A 21025-nucleotide genomic window follows, 5' to 3' on the forward strand; every position below is an offset into this window, starting at 1 on the left:
TTGATTGATTGATTGATTGCATACTCACCTCTTTGTCTCGTCTTTCTCGTCCAGGTCGCTCTCATCCGCAGCGCTGGATCACGCAGTTGAATATGGGGCATCCATAATTATTTTTGACATTTATTTATAACTCGCTTCATATGTTAAATATGTATGCATTGAAGGTTAAGCAAGCTTCTGTCAACTGTATACGATTTTACATATTTTGAGGCGACAATTCTACTAAATAAACTATGGGCAACTTGCACCCAAACACAATTGGTCAGCAGCAGTGTGATCCTATTAAATGTCGGATTTGAGCGTAGCTTTAATGCCAGTCTTTAGTCGTCCAGGCACTTGGGTGCTTCTTGTATTTCGTTAACTTGTCACTCCATCAAGAACATTTTAATTCGATTTTCACTAAATCATCATATCGCGCTGTCATCAAGCATAGCACATTGAAACAGCGGTTGAAATATTCACTGAGAAAACTCTCTGATCGCTGTCGCATTCAGCAGTGTTCTACAGAACGCTGTTTGGGGGGTCCGGAAATTTTAACGAAGTAACTGATTGCTCCAGCTGAGATATAGTTCGCATGTGCAGGCTGCTCTTATACTCTCTCTAATACCCGCTACTCGCTATTGCTCGAATGAGCAACAGCGTTGCTCCTGTGAGCAACACGGTCAGGACACGAAGCGTTCTTTCGCGATTAAATAGTACAAAGTTAAATCTGTGCGCCGCTGTAGCATCGATCGTTCGTAATAATTTGCTTAACCACATGTTACGCCTTTTTCCTCCGTAAACGAATTTACCAACAACTTGCTGGCCACTGCACGATGAGGAATAGACATGAAATCAAAGTGCGACGTCATTTCCATAACCATCGTCATCATACCACCATCATCCCAAGTTAAGTCCCCTATAAGACAAAGAACTCAACCCTTAACCTCCAATTAGCCCTGTCCTGTGCCGGCCGCAGCCACCTTGTCCCCCCAGAAAATTCCTTCATCTCGTCTCCTCAACTGACTCTCTGAGTCCAAACCGTTATCCTGACAGACGCTTGGTTGCTTGTTCTCCATGTTGCATGTCGTGATGAAGCCTGCTTTGTTCTCTTAATTTCCGCTGGGATATAATTAATTTGACTTAAATTTCTAATTTATTCTGCTCTCCTTTTCTTCACGCCGCCCTTGTCATTTAATTTTTAACAGGTCGCTGCACTGACGTCAGTTTACATTCATATCTTTCCTTTGTCCATAAACGAATTTCTATAAAAGATTAGCGACAAAGACAACTCTCCCATACTTTTCTTTATGGGGGAGCTAAGAGGGTGGGGAGATATCGTTAAGCTGCTGTTCATGAGCAGAAAGTTCTCTCCAGGTGAATTCCAGTCCATTCTTATTCTCCTCGTAATTTCGTTCACTGAGCTGGAATCGCGGTTACTATTTGACGTAAAAGGTGTCACAATTACCATTACGTCCGTACTAACTGCGAACTATAATTCCCTTCCCGAAGATTTGAACATGACTTCAGTGTTCTCCATAACAATTTATAAGCCTTCTATTTATAGGTATTCAGTTATACTCTGCAGTTCATCATTTGAACACATCAATGTCATGAGAAAACTGATGCTTGCTACCTCAACCCATTTATATGTTACAATGACTTGCATAATAAAGAAATGCGGAAAATCAAAGTATGTAGATTAGCATGCAACTTGCAGCACTCACTTGTGCTTGAAGTAAACAATTAGCTGCGTGCTATTCACCCCTCTTCCTTAACCTCTTCGTTTCAGTAACAAAAGCAGCGCCTTTCCATATGATAAAACCCAAGCCCGACAGCCTGAGACCAATATTTCGCCAACCGAAGATCAATTCTTCATCATGCACGTCCCCGCCAGTCGTGAATGCAGTACTCGCTTGAGGTTGAACGACGCCTGAATGATTGGTTCGGGGCAACTACATTTGCGGATTTTGTGTTGTTCCTTTTGTAGAAACAAAAACCACGGTTCTTGTAGCTTCGACGCAGTGTCCGTGCTAAGGGTCTCCAGCGCCATTTCCTCCGTATAGTAGTTCTATTAACGAACCCGAAACGCAATCCGCTTAGTCGAGGGGACCACAGACAGCATCATTCCTTGCGAGCTAGCCCATTATATATCAGCGTAGTCTCTGGAAAGCTAAAATGGCCATTGCATGCGCTAACACAACGCAGTAGATAAGAGAAATCTGTTCACAAATGCAGGAAAGAGGGCCTTGGATGACACAGCGTTCGTATAAACGTTATAGGCAGCAATCTACTCAGCGAATTTTGTCTCGTGCTTGCCAGTATCACCCTAGATTTCGTATATCTTCTCCTCCAGCTCACCCCGGCAGGTGGATAGCAAACAACGTTCAATCCCCGGTTTTACATGTTTCACCCCCCTTTGGTTCATTTCTTAAGCCCGGTTTTCAGTATTACACTGACGAAAGTACAACTATTAGCCCCCCCCCCCTTTTTTTTTCGACGTCCCTTCGCTCCTCCAGCACAAAAAGAAAAAGAATCAACGGATTTTTTATGATAACTTGTCTGCCACCATTTATCGGCCCAGACTGACTTCTACGGCGCTCTTACATGCGAGGCGCACATGCAAAATCACACACGCGTACCAGACCTTGTCCATCTGTGCGTACGCAAGACGAACAGTGCGCGTCCAGAAGTGTTGTGCGAGTTTTTTTTTCTCTCCTCTTTTTCTTTTACACTCAGTGCAATGATGTCTTGAATTCACGCGTACCCGAGGCACCCTATAGAGCACTCCGCCCACATGACCCATGAGGCGCGCAGGCGAAATTTCTTCAGCGTAATAGCTTCGCCTTCTGTGGCGGTTCTGGCAGTGAACGTTAAAGAATAGAGTCATGCGAATGGCCTCTAAGTGTTTCTAACAATTCTTGGACGATAGAAGGCATTGAAGCGAGGAAAATGCACTGAGAATGCCGACACAACAATCACGAAGTCTATTGTTGTATTTATGTACATAGCGTTTCATCAACCTTTGTACCTGGTGGAGAAGTGGAACCTACCTTGCCAACCATACGTACGTTACCTACTTTTTACCCGGCTAAAAGCAATAATATCTACTGCGCTATTTCCGCCACCTATATATGCGTATACCACAATTTCCGGGTGTTGAAAAGCTTCGTAGCCTGTGCAGTGATATTGTGCATGCGTCAACGTAGGTGTCTAACCCCGCTATCTGATTAATTACGAAAGCTAACGAGTGCAAAGCACAATCTGGAATGAAACCGGAACATGAAAGCGGAGCTATTACAGAAGGTAAGGACACCATCAAAGGTTCGCGTCGGAAAGCGTTGCGCACAGAAGTCAGTGCTTCATTATCTTATGAAGAAGTTTTTTTGGAAAGTTTGTACAACACGGCTACAAATAACGGAAGTCGCGCAGATATGAGCTCATAAAAGGTGGCATACATAAGCGCCAATGACAATTCCTCATCATGCAAAGAAAGGAGGCATCTCTTTTTCCTTGCTGCAGAAATCTGATGCTGGACTTCCCGAGAACTGAGTCCTACAGAACGCTCCTTCACTACAGCGAATGATCTGCTAACAGTAACGCTTGTGTCCGTCCTCATGTAGGTACGTGCCTGCACACGTTGCCCCAGCGGCGATGGCTCTACTGTTGTCTTGCCCAACAGTTGTCGAGGTAGCAGGTTCGATATCTTGCCAATGAAGTTGCGTTCAGGCGGTGCTCAAGCGCACGAACTCCCGCGTTGATATCTTGGTGCACGTTAAGGAAACCCCGGTGATATATGATCAGTCCGGATATACCCACGACGACATGAATACCTCATCCCTCACATTGTAGCTTCTGGACGTAAAAACGAATGACTAAATGAACTGGTAACAGCAGCGCTTGCCTATGTCATCATCATTGAGTGTATGTCTGTGTGACTTGTACCGCGTCACGCGCTGTCTCGGTGCGCTGATCTTTTATGCCATGAGCACGCGTCCAAGTAAGGCAAAAAACTAGAGGGAATCTGTATCACTTCTCTTCCTTCACAGATACGACATTATAAGTCCGTATACGATATGATTCATTATGTTCCATTTTACACTATACGTGTCCTTAACAATCGAATTTTCAACACCAGCATATGTATATGAAAGTCAGCATTAGTGAACGCGTCCGCGGCCGCTGAGGTAATTGAAGCTCATGCACGGGCACACTCACTCGTTTCTGCGGTGTGCCGAAGACGAAAGCGCCAGCTGGGACTGCTGCTGCTGCGGCGCTGGTTCCGGGGTCCTCTTCATAACGTCCGTCCACCGTCGAAGCGCGAGTCGACGTCCGCAGCGTCCGCAGAGAATAGGCGCCTCTCGCGCGATCGACGCCGCGGCTCTGCTTACGTAAGCCTCGTTTCGAGAAGCACTTATGAAACCGGCTGCCGCCAGCAGCAGCATTCTCACCAAAAATAAACCCGCCCCCTTTTCGCTTTCTGTTCTCCGTCCTCGCCCATGGGCCTCCCATCTGTGAGGCCATCTTGCTTCTTTAACGCCAAGCTGCGGTTGTATCACCTCTTGAGTGGGCACGTCTGTTGCTGGGGGGACTATAGATAACAGCGCGCAAGTCTTACATCGGGGAATTCGTGCCCAGTGACTTAACAGCGTGGACGCTCTCCGACCATAGTCGATAACATGTGGCTAACAGCAAAAGTGCAAAAGAAACAAAAAAATTGGCCCCCGCCAACCTGATAAAGCTAAATGCGACTTGGGTGCGCTAACGTATACCAACTAGCTCAGTTTTCTGCCCTGGTGCGCTAGCACGTTAAGCCTTGTTTAGCTTTGTTTATCTCTGTTTAGCTTAACTTTGCCTTACTTTAAGAAGGCCGTGACGCATGATGAGTGACACCGTGCTAACTGTGCCACTCAACACAACGTCATCGCAATCTACGCACGGGATTGTGAGCAAACTGCCCGTCGTGGCATGTGGCAGTTAAATTATTGATTGGTCGCGAGAGGTTGCTCGGAAAGAACACCCTGTATCTCTCACAAGCCCCAGAGGTGGCTGCACCTGTTACTCCGAGCTTCACCAGGACACATACTATCTCGCTAGTGGCCCATCTAATGCTAGCCCACTAAAAAGTGCAAATTATGTGACTATGGATATGAATATTTGTGGGCTGTTTGTTTTTTCAGTGAGCGGGAGCAAGATTCATTCTGGTACACATGCAATTATATACTTGAGCGGTTCAGCAACCAACTGCAACAGTCACGTGAGATTTTCGGGCGCATGCCTTCCTGGGCTAAACTGCTCATTCGGAATTTTAATGCACGCAGTTGCGGACCATGCGGGCAGTGCCTATTTCTTTGCCTTGTGTTCATGTTATGCATAGCACAGTTCCCGGCAAGCGAGCTACACAGCAATCCACTGCGCTGTCAATAGAGCAATATCCTATCATGCACGGACTTTCTAGATGAGTCTTGGCGTAGTATTCGTGTCCCAGGAAGTTATATACCGAGTGCAGGAGGCAGCGCAAATGTCGTCACCGCGCACCGGTACGCGTGATTCTAGTCCTCTACACAGGTGTGTGCCACTGTACAAAGCTTAGTGTACTCCATCATCATATTCTTTATTTTTTACCTGTGACCAGCTGTGTCAGAATTTTGTTAGTTTAGAGTGATTCCACTTTTGTGATGGACATGACACACAACGACGACTACCATTTATAGCGCGCAATGATCTACTGTCCAAGCATATGAGCACCATGCCCATTGTCATTCCCCGTGCGTTATGGAGGCTGACGGAGTGATTTGGCTGCGAATACACATCGTTCCACAAACTCGACAAGAGCTCCATTGGCTACCAAGCCTTCGTGGGCTGCTCTATAGTTCTAGCAAGAGATTAGTATCCCATTCGCGGTTCTGGCATCGAAAATGATGAGGGTACTGGCGAGTGATGAGAGTGAAATCAGGATAAAACTATGGGGACACTTGAGTGGAATGCGATAGCATCAAATTTCATTGATGTCGCAGATTCTGTTTCAACTTGTGTTTGTGTTTGCGTCAGTTAATTTACGATTTTTGGTCCATCAGCCGCCGTATTCGGACTGCTAGCTGCGGTAGCAGGTATCCGCTATGCTGTGACACTGCTGACATTTGCATATATCACATTATTTTTTTAGATTTTTTATTTTAGTTCTCTATCTATGTTGCTCTTTAGAAACTAGCTCACAGCCCAGTGGGCAGGTTTGGATGACGTCATAAGATCACGTGATCATGAATATAATTGCGACTTTCCACGGTGGGCAGGCTGTGACTTTCGACCAGTCAGGGTGGCCCACTAGGGCAGGCTGTGATGACTTCGTAAGATCGAGTGACCTCTCTCAACCAATCAGTGAATTTCGTGACACCAGAGATCTGCGTAGTTTTAGTGCGAGCACAACTCTAATGCCATCGAATTAAAAGAAATAAGTAAGGAAGGCGGTGTCAGACAAGTCAAGCCTTAGTTGCGCTACTCATGCGACGCTCACTATTCCGGAGGGCTGACAATGCCGAAAGCGTGATACGCATAAACTCACCGATACTGCAGCTGCTTAACAGCAGATGGCGCGCTATGTCCGCTAGCACGATCTGTTTAAGGCCCAGTTGTGCTTCTGTCTTCGAAGCACCGGCGCCCGTTAGGCATTATGTACACCTAAGTGTCGGCTTGTAAATCGCCCAACTGTATTTAGAGCGTAGCTCTCAAGCGCTTGTTCCTGGCTTCCGCGTCGTCGTCGGTGCCAGCGTAGTCGGCGTAACCGCTTGTTCAAGTAGCAGAGCGAAACGCCACCTGGAATGTGGCAGTCGCGGAAAGATCCCGGAGGGTGGCTATAGCAGCGCAACACGCCGCCTGCCAGTCATGAAGTGCTGCGCGCTAATTTCGCATTGCCGGCCATCGTAACCGTCTGTCAATTTTATCAAATGATCAGGATACGATAATTCGAGTCCGGAAACAGGACTGAAAAATCATTTGCTGCGTTTTGAAGCTTTATCTCTGTACACGGGGATCCCCAATATGGGGAAAACCATAAAATATTGAAAGCACACAGGAAAGTTAGAACCTTCGTCCCTCAATTGGTAGCTTCTCGGTTTACGTCTTTTTCGACTGCTGCCGCAAATCTCGCTCTCACCGATCCCTTCCTTTTTGAGACACCCTGACGGGACGAGAAACGGGGCGACTTTGACCATACTCACGCGATAACATCACAGGCTCTAAATGCACCTGAGGAAGGGTTTTCTACAGACCCAAGTCTCTTTCCATGGCTGCCGCGCTGCGATTCTATTGTCTAATATATTGTGCAAATTTTCAATTGCCGGTTTTCGAAAGGATATGCTGAAGAAAGTGACGGCCACCGCGACAATGCGTTTAATAATGAGCACCGTGCCAGGCCTCAGTGCCTCATAGGCAGGCCAGCTTAACGGGAGAGCTCAATTCGAGCAGCCCAGCAGCTGAGGCCCCGTCACTTTTCATTCACGCCGGAGAGAAGGATGCAATAAAAGTGTAAATCAAACATTCAGTGCTACAGTGGGTATAGCGCGAAAGCCAAATGCAGGATGAAAAGCAATGTCTGCCGCTTTCGGTGATTAGTAACTTAACACCCGGAGTGTGGGCAGCCGCATTAGGACTGAGGTCTTGTGGGGGTCTCTTTGCACAAAAGAAAGTGGTTGGGACCGAGGAAAACAAAGAAATAGTCTTCACTAAACGCTGCCGTCGTGAGATTACAGGTACCTCCTACGTAGTTGGCGTGGGCTAAAGGGAATATTGTTACCTTTGTTCAGCCCACACGAAATAATCTTGAACGCTGTTGCCAACGACCGCTCTGCTCTTGCACAGACGATACCGCCAGGGATTTCATTCGGTGAAAGCAGTCCCCGCAGAACAATTTTCAATCATTTTATGAAGTTGAAATCGCAATCACTTAAGAATGCTGATGCCGAGCTTGTCAACGACAAACAGCCACCATGCATCGCGCGCTCTTGCAGAAGGAACCACTGTCAGCCGCTGCTGGTCAGAACAGTAAGCTACCGCAACCTTCTTCCTCCTTATGTTGTTGTTGTTGCCTTGTCCTTATCTTAGAGAGCGTTTTAAGACAACCTTTTTCTCTGATATACAGTTGCTCTCAGTGCTCGTGCTATCAGCGTCAAATTAAACAGGAACAAGGTAACTATAACGCGAAAATTCGAATACAGACATTTTGGCTTTCGCAGAATAAATACAGGCAGAGTCCATTAACACTTATGTGCAGCGGTATTCGCGCCGTTAGTTTCATTTGATGCTGACAGTACTTAGGACTAACCTCATAAGAAGCGCGCTCGGTCAGCAACGAGGAAGAACATACTTCAACTTTCGGGCTGGGTCTTTCAGTTTAATTCTTACAGGACGGAGACGGTCTGTAGCCTGTTTGCTTTGCCATGCGTAACGCTGCGCAAGACCTTTGCTTAAACTCAGAAAGCACATGTTCTTTTTTTTTTTTGCTGTTTGACGTCCGGAGAATCGCTGCACCTTCTGATTCTCCCATCCCTTATTGATGTGCCGCTAAATTTAAAATGGCTGTATAAAGAAATGAGCGGAGCGTAATGAATAGACGAAATTGTATTAATTTCTAACGCCTAACGCGCTGGATGTCAATGGTTAGTCGCAACCACCTAATGCGGTGTTGCCGACCGACCAGAATTTATAGCTCTGTTCAGCGCAATACACACACACACACACACACACACACACACACACACACACACACACACACACACACACACACACACACACACACACACACACACACACACACACACACACACACCTAATGATGTGTCTGAGTCTGAGTCTTATCAGGAGTTTGCCTTCGTGGCCTCCTTCTCACATTGAAAAAAAATCTAATAAAGAAAGCTCAGAGGTGTGCCCCTGACGTCAGTTCCAAGTCTGGTCTGTGATCTAGAACTGGGGACATAGCAACGGATATAAAAGGCAGGGGATGATGCTTATGATGATGATTATACTGAAATACAGACATATGGCATTCACTGAGCAAGAACACTCATTGGATAAGTGGGTCCAGACGGATCGTGTGCTCAAAGTCCACCACTGGCCACATCACTTGTGTGCATGTCCTTGGTCTTAGGATGACCTTTTCGTATAACGACCGATTGTACAGGCGGGCCAGAGTACTCTTCAGGAACTGGCGTTTTCGTACCTAGCGGTGACATTCACTCAAGTTACGACATTTAGCGTGTAGTAAGCAACACAGTACCAACCTGCGTAGATCGCACAAGTAACCGCATTGCTCCGAGACACGCTGTGCATAATGTGACGACCGCTGTGCACACTGGATGACCTAGATGATGCAAGTTCGAAACTGTCGAATGTGGCTACGTGGCCTCGGTCTTTGCTCCATTGCCCCAACAAACCAGCCATGTGAAGTTTCGGATCCCAGCAACCGGTATGAGAAAGCTCTGACGCAACGCTATATGAAGTCCCACTCAGCAACAGACCCACGAAAGTCTCTTTTACACACACTTTTTGTTGCGTCTCCATCTTTCCTTTTACGTCGCTGATTTGGGCAGGCAAGCGATGAAGTAAGCGCGACCCTGCGTTCATCGACGTATTACGGATACTCATAGCTCTCCGAGATGGCTGGGATGCCGCTGCAATATTTGAGCTTGGCCTGATAGAAGTGGCCCGCACGGCACGCTGCCGTGGCTGGGCACCGAAGTCTCCGCAACAGGAAGAAAAAATAAAATCAATAAAGTGCGATAAAGTAAAAAAAAGTGATCAATGTATGACGGCTTTTCTTTTTTTTTTGTCGTAGAACCGCTGTAACTGTATAGCAAGCAAAGGAGAACACCGCTGACCGTACCAAAAAAAAATTCTGTTGAGGTGGGTGCTCAAATTCGGGTTTGTTGAAATTTCCGCTGCGAGTGCAAATCATTCTTAATCCGGCTGTGGCTTTGTCCGGTGCAGATTAAGATGCAGCTGGTTGGCAAGTATTAAGTGCGAAGCTGCGTCAAGTACCGCTGTGCTGACCGAATTCCTGCCTCAGTCGAAAAATAAGACCTCTTGTACGTCGCCTATACACTTGCGCTGAAATTCTACGATTGACAACTGGCTAGATTTTTTTTTTTTTCAGGGTTAAATAAAAGCCGCTACTGCAACACTAACAGTGCCATTTTGGAGTTTATGAGGTATCTACGAGTGGCCTCGTAAGAATTCAACTTTGTCATGCGGTGGCCGTCTTTTCTTTCATTTAAAGCTTGGATTTCACATCTTTTTTATATGCTTTTGAATTTTTCCTTACTGTTCTAGCTTGCGGTGAGCCTAAGCCCCGTTATTCGGGTAAAGCAAAAACATTGGTCAGTATGAGTCCGACAATCAACCACGCTGTCCATCGTTGCTGCAGCTATTTTATCTTCATTGATACGACCTTCTACGTAGAAAAGATTTGCTTCAAAAGCCGCATATAGTTCGCTTGATTGTAATAGGATCATTAAATTCAGCCTTAAATTTCCAAGGAACATGAGTAAAACCCGGAAGAATCGTTATAATAAACGCCGATGGCCTCAGCGGTGGCATTAACACAGGACACGCGAAATTCTCTAGGAAAGCTTGCCGGCCTAAATCATCTTTCGGGGGTTTAGCTATAAAACATGTTCATTTGTTATATGCGATACGTTGTTCCTGTCTTGCCCGCTTACCTCTTCTGCGAACATGTTGACAGGGTTTCATTAAAAATTATCTCAGATAACAACCACAGAGTCTCGTAGCATAACTTTAGACAGACGTGGAAAACCTTCCGCACTCCTTTTCTCGATGCGTAGAGGAAAACGCTACACGCTTCCACAACTGGGACAAAGCATTGATCGTTGTCTCGGGGCCAGTGATGCAGAAGACAGCGCCCGAAGCGACTGCACGTGGTAAAAAATGTCCAAAAGGGATAACCGAGATCGAACCCGGCCCTGTGTTAAAAGGTCCCTGTGTGTTGCGCCGTGTCAGTGCAGCTTAAAGATTCCCGGGTGATCGAAATTATCCCGGAATACCTCCGCTACGGCACCTCTTTCTTCCTGTCTTCTTTCACTCCCACCTTCATCCGTTCCCTTACGGCGCGGTTCGGGTGTCCACCGAGATAAGTGACACAGTTACTGTGCCTAGAACCTAGAATCAAAAGCTAGAAAAACCTAGAACTCAAAAAACCTAGAACTTCAACTCCTACTGCTATAAGATAAAACATTCGCAGTCTTATAGCCCATTCGCATTCCTTTCCACGCTCCAACGTATGTTACAGAGTAAACCCATCTAGAGGCAGAAATACGACAAGCATCCACGCAGACATTACTGAGTTTGTTGTGGACATATATGTCCAGGTGTAAAGGAATCCGATTACAGAAGCGTTACGTTAGCGAGGAGAAAGACAAAAAAATAACTAAGAGCAACCGGCAGTAAAAGCCACTGAGAAAAGAGAAACACAACAAGCGATGAGAACATCCTCTCAGGTCTGCTCGCGAACTTTGAGTAAGGCATTAATCGCTTACTCACGGCCGACGAACGCAGGCGAATTGATTCGCAGATAAAAACACGGCGACCGACTTTGCACGGGTGCACATCAGCATCGCGTGCGACCGCGGTCTGCGCAATTACTCCGAGCCCAAAGTTCCTTCAGCGCTGGACCTAAAGCCGCCCCCCCCCCACCCCCCCCCCCCCTCCCTCGTAGAGAGAGAGAGGACGCGCAGACCGCGACGTGGGCTTCCTTTGCTTGGGGCTTCCATCGCAGCCAGGGTCGATGAGCACTAATCCGACTTGGGTACTTCCACAGAGGTCGGCGTAAGCTGCTTGTGGCCGGGGCGAGCGTTCCTTCAGGTCCGGCCTTCCAACGCGGACCGACCAAGCTGGGCAGTAGCTGCGTTGCTTCTTTTTTTCAGGCTTTTATTTGTTTTGTTTTTATTATTATTTCTTTAATGCAGTGAGCGCTTCTCTGGATCGCGGACGGCAGGATCGTCCTCCTCAAAAGGAGACACCCGTTGAGTTAGGCAGGCTGAAAATTCGCTCACATGACAGGTGTTTTCTTAATCTCGCGCCATGCAGAACAGCCAGGAAGGAGTACCCCACACCACATAAATCCCTAAATAAGTTAGAAGAGAACACCCTTGGGAGACTACAAACCGACCCATATCCAACGCGAGCTAAGTTACACCAGTGGTACCCTACACTATACTCTCCGCAGTGCCCACACTGTGGAGAGGTAGCTAACCTCTACCACGTGGTGTGGACATGCCAATTTAATCCCATAGTTGACCCCGTTCCAAACCCCTCAGAGGAGCAGTGGGAGGCTATTCTGCTCAGCGATGATCCTGACCGTCAGCACTGGCTGGTGGGGAGGGCCAGCGCAGCAGCAATAACCAGTGGACTACCGGACTAGGCGGCCCACCCACATGTTCTGCGAATATTCAGTAAATAAGATGTTTTCAATCAATCAAACAATCAATCATTCGGGCATAGCTGCAAGTCAGAAAGTCGATTATGGCTGCTTGCTTAGTATTTATACACATTTACTCTCCAACGTACGCACGAATATAATAATAATTTGTTTTGGGGGAAAGCAAATGGCGCAGTATCTGTCTCACATCTCGGCGGACACCTGAACCGCGCTGTAAGAGGAGGGATAAAGGAAGGAGAGAAAGAAGAAAGGAAGAAGAGGTGCCGTAGTGGAGGGCTCCGGAATAATTTCGACCACCTGGGAATCTTTAACGTGCACTGACATCGCACAGCACACGGGCGCCTTAGCGTTCTGCCTCCATAAAAACGCAGCCGCCGCGGTCGGGTTCGAGCCCGGGAACTCCGGATCAGTAGCCGAGCACCCTTAACCACTGAGCCACCGCGGCGAGTACTAGGCACGAAGCCAAGGTGTCTTTTGGGCTGGGCATGCTGGAATGACGCTTGCTATAGCGGAATATTTCGGAAAGGGATGTCCGTGGTCCTTACATTGAAAATGAAATAGTAATAATTGGTTTTTGGGTAAAGGAAATGGCACAGTATCTGTCTCATATATCGGCTGACACCTGAACCGCGCCGTAATGAGAAGAGATAAATGAGGGAGTGAAAGAAGGAAGGAAGAAAGAGGTGCCGTAGTGGAGGGCTCCGGAATAATTTCGACCACCTAGGGATCTTTAACGTGCACTGACATCGCACAGCACACGGGCGCCTTAGCGTTTTGCCTCCATCGAAACTCTGCCTTTTATTTTCCTGTCTTACAATGTCTCAACGAAAGCTGCGAGAAAGCTGCGAGCGAAAGCTGAAAGTCGTCGCGAAAAAAAATAAAACAGTATCGCCGTCGTATTATGTCGTACCCTGGCAATACGATGTCGCACCCTGACAACACCATGCCGCGAAAGCCACATTGATTCTTCCTTCTTTCTTTCAGTCCCTCCTTTATCCCTTCCCTTAAGGCGTGGTTCAGGTGTGCACCGAGATGTGAGACAGATACTGCGTCATTTCCTTTCTCCAAAAACTAATTCTCAATTTTTTTTCCTCAAAAATCCTATTTTTGAAAATTACTTAGTCTTCCCTGAAAAATCCTGCTTATGGTGGGCCGTTACATGATGAATGGACGCGTAAAAATCAGCTGTAACGAATTCCAGCTGAGCACCTAGCGAAACTATTCCGCGAATTTGCATTCCGTAAGTTTTTGTCCAAAACTAATTATTCGATGATTTCTACGGTGATTGACTTGATGCGGTCAAGAGCTGAGTGCGTCGCGGCGTCAGCAGGCAGGTTGCTTTAAGGTATATTTATTTATTTATTTATTTGTTTGTTTGTTTGTTTGTTTGTTTGTTTACATACCTACAGCTCTTTTACGGGCATTATTGTGTGTGTTTGTGGGGGAGGGGGGTGGAGAAACAATATGAGAACGCACAGATCACAATATCAATTCTGTTGCGGAAGACGAAGAATAAAAACGAAAATGGGGGGGGGGGGGGGGGGGGGCGGATTTTGACGAAGAATGGCGCAAGACGCTCATGAGCGGTTACTCAGGGATGATTTCCTGAGGGCTGATGCAAAGTGAAAGTTTGTGCGCATGGGATGGTCACTGGACTGTAATATAATATGTTCGGAGCTGAATGACAAGCCTTGAGGAAAAGACAAAATTTTGTTGTTGTTTTCAGCGGGATTCAAGGCTTTAAAAATTAGCTTTCGTTTTTAACACCGTTATTTCTTTGTGTAGTAGCTTTAGCTTTCTTACCTTTAATACAAGTTATTATCGACACAGATAAAGAGCAAAAAAGAATATAAACTCTTGGGTGATTTTGTACGAATGCAAACGTTTCACAGAGCTTAGGTAATCATTTTTACTCAGTTTTCAGGTATTATCAGCAGTGTTTGGTGTCTAAACACATGGATCAAATAATACAAAAGTGAGCCTGAAATTGGTCTCGCACTGTTGTAAAGCTTCGCCACTGAATTTTAATACGCCGCGGCATAAACTTCTTTACGTTGCCTTGAGCGGTATTTGCCTCAGAGCAGGGTGACCTGCCATGACATGGGTCAGGGAATTAAACTTGGGAAATTTGGCATAGTGAAGTATTGCACAAACCGGCGCAGCCAAATTACCAGTTCTATGGTGAATATCCGTGTAGTCAACGACCTACAGAAGCATTTCGGAGAATTTAAATAGAATGAAACCACTCACATCATGTCAGCTAAGTCTTGACCAACAAGAAAGCACGAAATAAAGATCTGAGGCAAAAAAGAAAGTGCAGCAGGTCATGGAACTCGATAAACGATGAAAGGCTGGCTAATTGCTTGCCTCGCGCTATCCTCAAGGTGCATTATGGGCAAAGTTTATAAATGCCGGATTTAATCCACCAAATACAGTTCCACCATATTCGACCCTCAAGCTGCTATTATTCTGGCCTATGTTGATAAGAAAAACAACGCACTGTGAAGTGTACGCTTGTCAGCGTAAGTAAACTTAAATGTCGCAATGACGCAACGGCATTTCCTGTCTTGTTTGGCCGCTTTGTACTTCGCGAATTTCTCTTAACACGTTAAAGGTCACCGCCTGTTTACGGCCTTTCAGCACTTCTTTGTGTTTTCTGGTTCCGTAAAGGGCAGTGGAGAGACCACCGGTTAAGATGCTTCATTTTAATTGCTGTCATTTATTCCACTGCCGACGGGCTGCGCACTGTTAGGATGCTGCTGTTAAGTGTTAAATCCTGAGCTGTTTTCGTACTCCACTCACATTTTTTTCCCCTCAGTACGCTAAAATTGCCACCTTCAGAGAGGGCACCACACGCAGCTATGTACCAGCACAACCACGCGTGCCCCGAACGCTAAGCCATGTGCCCCAGGACCAAGTAATGAACGTAAATAAACTCATTCTCACTAGATCCGTGCAGCGATCTGTAAGCAAATTGTAAGACATTGGCAGACAAGAACACTTCACGATTGGCTCGCACACGCACGCTCGCCAATCGCAATGGCGGCCAATCGTAAAAATTCCTCGCCAATCAAAAGCATTATCGGACACCAACAGCCTTTCGAATTCTGCCCCTTGTTAACCGGCGCCCACCGCGCCTTCACGTACTGCACCGTATCTGCGAAGCACAGTGCGTTGGAAGGGCAGAGAACAGCAAAACAACAACCAAGCTGGCTGTCTGTCCTCTGCCCAGCAAAGCGGCTCGGCTGGAAGCGTCGCGCAAAGCTTGTCATTACGGCCACGCAAGTGCTGAGGCAAAAGGCCGATGTTCTCAGGGGGCTGTGTGCGCGTGCGCGCGCGGGTGACGCTGCTAGCGACGCAGCCCCGAGACTCTAATGGGCGTGCGACGCCAGCACGTCAAATCTGCGTCAAGGGAAAGCAGCATTACGACGAAGTTAGGGTTAATCCTTTTGACCGGCTTTCATTAAGGCATCCGTCCCGCTAAATGCGCCTGTATCGAGGGAAAACCGCGAGAGCAGTGCACGTCGACAACGACCGAGCTGCGCTTGTCCGCTCCTTCGCTGCCCCGAGTCTGCTGCTTGTGTCGTCTTTCTGGGACGATGCGAAGCAGACGATTGGCACTGCGCTAGCACAGCGTGGGTCTGAGCCGCGAACGTAGTAGCCCGTGAGTAAGCGATGTTGCAATGCAAATTTGTACCGAGCAGCACTGAGCCCACTCTCTCTTTATAAGTGTATGAACTTTGTATCTTCTCGTAGCCTGTTTTAAATCAGATTCCCTAAGTGAACTACTCCGGTCTGGTTGCTTTCAATAGCATTAGGCGTCCGGTTTTCAGGTATGTCAACAAGCTAGTTGAGTTGTAGGCCCTTGCGCTGCGCAGAGCAGGCTGCTCGCGCTTTGTGTTTCCTAAGCAACGCACACTCGATGAGCTGCGGCGCCCTGTGTGACGTCATTGTGTTTGGGGGACCGGAAATGACCGAGTCACGTAGGCGGTGGGATCAGAGGAGGAAATAAAGGGGGAGGGGGGGGGGGGGGGGTTGACGGACGATTTAGCGTGGTTAGGCCGAATGAAAAATAGATGACCTAGCACTTCGGTTCTCACTTCGATTTCAGTTCGAGGCTGGGCTTTCAATGTTAAGCATGCTTCAGACGAAGGTTGACGAAATCAGTGTGTTAAATCGGTGAGTAGGTCCTAAGTGCTGGCGCACTAATTTAGCGGAGACATTTAAGCTCCGCCTTAAGGGTATGACGCGATACCGTTAATGGTTTAATGCCCATATATGCGGAATTGACCATTCTCTCCTTTGCGTTCACAGATCGCTGGGAATCCTCATAGCACTAATGGCGCCGGTGAGGTGAGGTGCTGCCGCCGGTGAGGCTTGTGCGACCTAGGTCGCTCTTCTCGAGCAACCCGTGCCGCCAGACCTACAGAGGCGACCGAGCAACCAGCGTCGCAAGACAGACAGTGGTGAAATCGGTGAATGGGGATCTGAGTGCTAGCGCACTAAAAAAAAGTGGCCGGTTAAGTTAAGTTATGGCATAACGCGTTTAATTGAGCGGGATATTGTCATAGGGATCCGAGCTTGATATCTGCTTTGGCTGCTGTGGTGTTTTGGTTTAGACGAGCAATGTGCATAATGAGTGTAAGCGCAAGTGGTTGTTGTTGTTTACCTCAGCAAACATGGCACATACCCATGCGTGGGGAATGGCCAAGGTATGGTGGTGAATGCCAAGTATTTGCGCGGGAAAAAAAGGGCGTGAGGCGGCGAAGTAGAATAGTGGAATGACTGAAAGTAGAAACGATAATAAAAATTGTCGTAAAATTCAAATATATTAAAAATTTTGAAATGCAAGTGGCATCGCCCCTTCTTCTATTACTACTCCTCCTTCTCCTTCAAATGGAAGGCGTAATGTTTGACTGGGTGCCAATACTTGAAAAAGGTATGAAGTAGTATGTTGTGTTATCTGGCGTTTAACGTCTACAATCTGCACGTAGTATATAAGAGACTCTGTACTGAAGGGCTACGGATTGGTTTTGCTCACTGGGGCTACTTTGACGTGCACCGACATCGCACTGCACACAATCGTTTCCGCATTTCGCTTCCATCGATATGCAGCATCCACGGCCAGGGTTCGAACCTGCGATCGATCTTACGCTTAAAAGCTGAACGTCTTATCCATTGAGCCACCTCGACAGATAGGAGGATCCTGCCACTGTCCCAGAACCTGAAGGGGCAGGAGTTATTAATTAATTATTAATTGGTTTTTGGGGAAAGTAAATGGCACAGTTTTTGTCTCTTCGTTGGACACCTGAACCGCGCCGTAAGGGACAGGAGTTCAAACGGCACAGTGCAGCTTCTATGAACAACCGCGGTGACAACACTAGTCGGGAAAGGACAATTTATGCTCCATTCGAGAATTTTTTTTTTCCCTTTTCAGGGAATTATAGGAATGACAGTTAAGCAATAACGAAAAGTTTACGGAGTTTCAGAGAACTTTAAGAACCGAAATTGTCTCACTTTTTTCTTAACTGCCAGAGCTTTCAAGCTACGGCAGGAAAAAAAAAGGCCTGAAATAGGGATTTCTTTTTTTGTCTAATTGAGGTAACTTTCGGTTACTAGAAAGGACAGGTAGTAGCGGGAACCGTGGCAGAGGAGACCCTTGGTTCCAGCTAGTTAATAATTAGACATCTCAATGAGGAAAAAATACGCGGCCGTGAACGCCACTTACCACCTATTAATATTGCATCGCATTGGAAGAGGTCAGGCGGTAGGTTGAAGCACTGGTAAGGGCCGAGGTAGCGCGCTGGAACTCCAGTAATAGCCGCCAACTTTAGAATATTACGGAAAGATTTCTGGCACGCTATGCGCACATGGCCAGTTTCGCTGTAATGACTTGAATGGCAAGTTTGTTGCCCCGGTAGAAGGTTGCCTGCAGCCCCTCCATCCTTTTTAATATGCTGTATGACATCTCCCTCATAAATAATCATAAATAATGCCTATAAAGTGTCTTTCAGCTGATGCACCATCTGGCTGAAATGTGTACTGGGGCACACTTTGGACCAGGCGCAGCATTCTGGTCCAACATGCGCGTTTTCCACGGGCTATGCAGTCCGAGCAGGAAAGTCATGTCAAAGGGTTCGTGGTCATGTTGGGTGGCCATTAGTTAACGCACACTGTGAGAGTTAAAAACAAAGACTTTGTTTGGAGCCGAACACGGTTCGTGTTAAACTGCGACACACTCTCGCGCTGTGCATTGGACATCGTCTTCTTGATCGACTAATACGACTATCAAATATTCGCGATTGGAGCTATGTGGCGGTAGTGACAGAGAAATGTGCGCTGCATGCGTTGACGTGGACAACGTTATGTCAGAAACACGGCACTAGACCAATACGCTTTGCCGTTGATAACGTTGCTGCAGAAACGCGATACTGGAGCATAGGCCGCCGGCGTACATTGGCTAAGTTGGCGTTGCCGATGAAAAAAAATGAAGACCCACATAACAGCTACCCTGGGTCAGTGGACACCTCAATCGCGCTTCAGGGTACATGGCGGTAGTGTCGACCTGCGAAAAAACTGTGCTTTCGCATAATATATTTCGTGCTTAACAAAGCTAAACCGCCAGCAATCTTTTTAACCTTTCCGCCTATTGATAACGCCCACTGTTATCGCCGGGAAAAGTAGCGTGAGATCACGGTCGGTGCCACACAGCTGCTGTCACCATACTTCTCTCAATCCTATTAGGTGACCGTTATTAAACTCTTCGTGTTTTGTGAGAATGCGTTGTTGTACTATCTGATTTATATCAACACTGGTACGAAAAGATGTGTAGAAAGCTTTCGTGAAACGGCACATGCAACTAACACGATTTTTTTGAAAAGTAGCGGCCAGTTTTATCACTTTTCACAAACAATAGTTAAACGAGGAACAATCATTGAGTCACACTTCACCTTTATCATTTTGACGAGGAGGAAAATCATAAGCGATCGTGCAGACAATCAAGCTGCTAGATACTCTGACAAAAGGTTAACACACTGCACGGAACGCCAAAATAAACAAATAACCTGCTCCTATGATAATACCGAAAACAAGTTCTCTTTAAAGTATCATGGTTACTAATCATGGAACCAGACATTTTCTAATTCACCATTGCACCAATGGCCCTTAAGGAATTAGCACTAGAAGACCGTCAAGACAGGGGCCCCGTAAGGCTTTGTACGATTCGCACCAGAAAGTGGTTTCAGCCTACTACTATAGCGTGTCACAGGCGCCTCGGCAGTTCTTACTCGGCACTATAACTGCGGATGCTTACCTCGCAGATACAAACTTCGCGCCCGGCAAGGATGGTAACAACACGCCCGAACGTTCGCCCTCTTGAACAGCGAGAGCTGTTATAGGCCCGTTCTCTGTGTTTAGCGTCGGTGTAGTAGTTGTAGTAGTCGTAGTCGGATTAACCGCAGGACGGTGACCACAGGGAAGGAGGAGCGGGCGGACTGACGTCATTCGTGTTGTACCGCGCTGAGTGGTCCGAACCGAGTGACGTCACGTGTGACAGGCATTGTTTCTCTGCCTTGTAACTCCTCCCGCTGCTGTAAAGGCCTCCCGAAAGTCACGCAGAGACTTCGCTTTTTTTTTTTGCTCCAACACCTCGATCATATCTCCTGCCACTACTCATGTCGCAAGGCTTCCTTCATTAATTATGCAGAACCGGGAGAGAAGTATATGTCTTCAAAAAAAAAAAACGCTGTCGATAACTGTACGCATATACATGTCGCTCTCAAACTCTTTGCCTCAATATATCGCAAAATGATAATACCTAAACAGCTGTTGCTGAATCTCGCGTTACACTCTAATAACTGCTCTGTCACTTTTTTTTTTCTAACGGCCATGTGTATTTTTTTTCCTGGCGCCAGGACAAAATGCACTTTCCTCGTAGCACGTCACCAACTCTGCGCTCTGTACCCACTGTCAGTGGAAGCTTGACGTCCTTGCTAGTTTCCTCTTGATGGAAATAAACAACGACAACACTTCAAAAGGTTGTCTGAACAACAAGATGAAGATTAAACTTCGAGCCATGCTGCTACCTCGACGAATTAACTTTCTTGATTAGCGAGCTAGGTGTGCGCTTGCTGAACGCGCCAGAGTCTTGCCACAGACAAGAAAGTCTCGGGTTTCACCGAAGGCAATTCGGCGGCCTGCAATGAAACCGGGTGGTTGCGTCCCAACGCTGCCGGCACAGCACAGACTCCCCAGCGGTGCTGAGGGCAGCGGGAGACTAAATAGGGCGCTCGCAGGGTGCACGCTCGTCTGTGAACCGTGGGTGTAAGCGCAGCACTGGCCGAAGCAGCCGGCAGTCAAAGGACAGCGAAGACTCGAAACGAACTCGTGCCGCTGATTGAAGACGTGTCGCCTCCTAAGAGCCCTCATCATCTTGCCCCGTAACCGGAGACGCATCGAGGGGTGAGCGGGGTTGCACGGGAACAGCCCCCCTACGCGCGCGTGCTCCCGATAACGCGCCAGACGGGGGTGGGTGAAACAAAAGACTGCGCCTGCGTTGCTGTGGAGAAACTTTGATCGCGTGGAGCAACGGTATGCCTG

This window comes from Amblyomma americanum, chromosome 4 (genome assembly GCF_052857255.1).
Source record: "Amblyomma americanum isolate KBUSLIRL-KWMA chromosome 4, ASM5285725v1, whole genome shotgun sequence".
Taxonomy (NCBI): Eukaryota; Metazoa; Arthropoda; class Arachnida; order Ixodida; family Ixodidae; genus Amblyomma; species Amblyomma americanum.